The sequence below is a fragment of the Solanum verrucosum genome, unplaced genomic scaffold (assembly GCF_900185275.1).
Source record: "Solanum verrucosum unplaced genomic scaffold, falcon-dt-bn FXZP01000007.1, whole genome shotgun sequence".
Classification (NCBI taxonomy): domain Eukaryota; kingdom Viridiplantae; phylum Streptophyta; class Magnoliopsida; order Solanales; family Solanaceae; genus Solanum; species Solanum verrucosum.
In genome coordinates, this window is record NW_026020177.1 from 844,981 (window position 1) to 848,967 (window position 3,987).

A 3,987-nucleotide genomic window follows, 5' to 3' on the forward strand; every position below is an offset into this window, starting at 1 on the left:
TATCAATAACATTTAAACAATTGCATTTAAATTCAACCGCTAATTAAGAGTTTGGGGTTCGAAAAACCAACCTTTAATGCCAAAATACGAGTTTGTAATGCTAGAAGGCAATGAATTCTAACTCTAAACACAAGATGAACGAGGAAAAAAGAATAAAATGCAAGAATATAGAAAAACTAAAGTGCAGGTGTGTGTGTATGAGGCTAAAAGTGAGAGAATATGAAAGAGTTCGAAATTTTAAACCTTTGGCCTTTAAAAACCATTCAGTTTGCGGCCCTTCAGTGATATTAGTCAACCTTGCCGAACCATTCGGTGACACGGTGAGTGGTTAGTTACCTCGTGTCGAGTTTTACAGGACCTCCAGTGAATTTTTGGGGTCCAACTAACAGACAAAGTCAGGCTCGCCGACCTGTTCGGCGAGTCACCAACATGTCCGTGGGCCCGCCAAGTTTTACAGACTCCATCCTTATAATTTGTTGAGTCTAACAGCGGTCCAAGTCGGGCTCGCCGATCTCTTCGGCGAGTCGCCAACTGGACTCTTGTCTCACCAACCTGCATATTTCAAACGCATTCCACTTTTTCACCTGCACAATCAACAACCGTTATTCAAAATTAAAATATAAAGCAATAAAAGCCTGGGTTGCCTCCCAAGAAGCACCTTAGTTAACGTTGTGGCATGACACAAGTACCCACTCAAGCTTCGTTGTTAGGGATTGCCATTGTATCACTAGGCAAACCCCCTTGTTGTCTTGGGTTTAAATGTGAAGAAATTTGACCCATTTAAGTCTCCAACTGCTTGATAGAGAGGAATAATAGGTCACCGTCTGGTTGAGAGTCGACACATCTTCCTTCATTTCCTTTAAAACTTTGTCAGACCCTTCAACCTTGTTAAGAATACATGAGAGCATATCCTCTGTCTGGCCACCCTCATAATCTTTGGGCTTTTGATGCTCGTGGGGAGGAACATATCTATCCTTCTCCCCTTCTATTTCATTCCAAGTTGCATTATGATCTCACCACTCTCCATCACGGTCTCTCAAGCCCTCATCTCTATTCCAACTTTGGTTACCACTCAGCCTTGGGTAGTTTGCACGATAACCTCTTCCTTGGTTAGCTAGGATCAACCTTCACACCTTCGGTTGATACAACATGTCCTAGAAAAGCCACTTCATTAAGCCAAAATTCACACTTGGAAAGTTTAGCGTCAAGTTCTTTCTCCTTCAAAATTTACAACACAATCCGAAGGTGTTTATCATGGTCTATTAGAAGAAGAGGCCTTAACTTATTTCCTTCAAAAGGGAAGATCACTTTGCATTAGGGACGTGTACATTATGCACGTGCACTCTACATGCAATAGAAATATTATAAACCATGTAAGTGAACAAATAATATAACAAGAACCTTCTTAAAAGAGAAACGAGTGTACAAGCAATTCACAACGAAATTCCTAGAACCACAAACCTAGGCTCTGATACGAATACTTGTAATAACCCTCTCGGAAGGATGCTACTACTTAACAAGAAAGCGAATATAATACATGCACATTTAAAAGGGATTAATCCTTATATAAACTATAATTCAATAGAGGAATTTAGCCCAAAATAACAATGAATGGTAGAAAGACTTGTCATTTAAAAATTTAGTTGATCTCAAATTTAAACAAGACAAGAGTCCCAATTTAAGGCGGAAGAATCTTTCAAAATAATTTTAAAAAAAATAAGCTAAGAGATTTTCATGTATTATATATACTACTACAACACACATTATAAATCATTACCAACTTCGGGGTACCGAAGTTTGATTGGTTCATGATTTATACAAACCTTCATAATAAAGTGTAAATTTAATACATTACAAGATTTGGGTTTACACACCCCAAAACAGTAAAACATGTAGTCATACTTATTTTACAACCCATGTGTGACATGGTCAAATTAGTCTTCAAAATTTCATGTAAATGCACAACATATAGATCATGTACAAGTCCCAAGATTTATGCAAACCATATATGCCTATATGCAAATGTGATCTTCCCATAAAGCTCTCAAAAACATCGTCTCCAATGGCCAACTTCAATTATCCCCTGGAATGTTCCCTACGATAGAAACAACTACCGCTAAGCTTAAAACTTAGTGGTGTAAAAACTATATGTGTGGAGTTGCTAGATTCACCAAGTTACCTTTCAAAAGTTATGGGCAGCACAATTGAAACATAATAAATAAATCAAGTAAACAATATATCAAGGGTATCAAGTTCTATATTTAAGGATCCAAGTGTCAAGAATGCTCATAACACCATTTCCCAAGAAATCCAATACCAAGGCTCACCCAATATATACATCATACCGTCACACCTAGCATAATCAAGTTTCAAGAAGGATTGAAGCCCTGTATCAAGAAAGGTCAAATCCCAATAATCAAGAGAATCAAGAACCATATTAAAAATGGCTTCCTAGTTCATACTTAAAATGGACAACTTCCATACTTAAGACGAACCAAAAATCCAAAGTCAAGATGACAAATAATCCAAATCAATAGGCATGCCAATAGTGACAAAATAAAATCCAAAAGAAGGACAAAGTCCCAACAAGAATGCCAGGTGATCAAGCAATCCGTACTAGTGGGTGAGTTACACAAATGTCTTGAAAGTCTAAGAGAATACCAACACGACAATACAACGTGACAAGAAGTAGCCAAGGTATCGATATAGCCCTTCAAATATAGAAGCAGATAACAAGAGTACAAGTGCAAGTTTATACACAAACCTCAAACTTTAGCATAGAAACAGTCCAACAAAACTACAAGAGTGCAAACCGTAGACCGACCAACGTGTCAAGGTCCTCAACTTGTACATGATTATATATAATCTTAAGAATACAATTAAATAACTTATTTAACTTCTGTTAGATCAATAATGCTGATGTAAAATTGGATCATCATCATAAGTAAGCATAGCATGTAAAAATACAACTATGCCCCCAAAACAGTGACTCTGTCCAGCCTGGTACCTCAAGTCGCAACATTGTTTTGAAACGGAAAATGGAAAAAATGGACTGTATATCCTTCATGAAAGATGTAGGTACATCTCTTAAGGTATCAAATAATCAAGAATCACCGCAAAATATATTTTGTACAAAAAGATATAATCAAAACACTAACAGTTGATCATACAGGATTTCTAATTCCAAAATCTGAACAAAACTTGTCCTATGTTGCATCCCATATTCCGAAGCCATAACAGATGAATTGGAGCTTTACATAAACATAAGAGTTGTAGGTATATTAATTAGCTTTCCAAATCATATTTATTAACTGTAAACAAAGTTCTAAAGATCGAGATATGATTAAATTACTAAACACTACCCAGCTCGAAAACAAATTTCATAAGGGTGTGTCTCGAATTCCAGCCAAAAGGACCAAGTTTTTCTCGTGTGATTTTGAAGAACAACTGGTTATATAATGTTCTAAGGTTCTTAGACTTCAGGGGAAGTGAATTTTACTAGAGGAGGTGTCAAAATATAGTCACACAAGTGATGTTTATCACAAAGTAGCTTTTCTGGGACATGTTGTATCAACCAAAGGCATGAAGGTGGATCCTAGTAAGATACAAGCAGTTGTTGAATGGAGACCACCCAAAAGTCCAACTGAGGTAAGAAGTTTCATGGGCTTAACAGGATACTACAGAAGATTTGAGAAAGGCTTTTCCATTATCGTCCCTTTGACTAAGCTTTTGCATAAGGAAATAAAGTTTATTTGGGATGACAAATGCCAAGAGAGATTAGAAACTCTCAAATCCTTATTGACTTAAGCGCCTATACTTACACTACCAATTGAAGGGAGAGAGTATGTAGTATACAGTGATGCTTCTCACAATGGTCTAGGATGCGTTTTGATGCAAGAAGAGAAGGTAATTTCTTATTCCTCTCAGAAATTAAAACTGCATGAATTGAATTATCCTACTCATGATCTTGAACCTGCAGTTATAGTG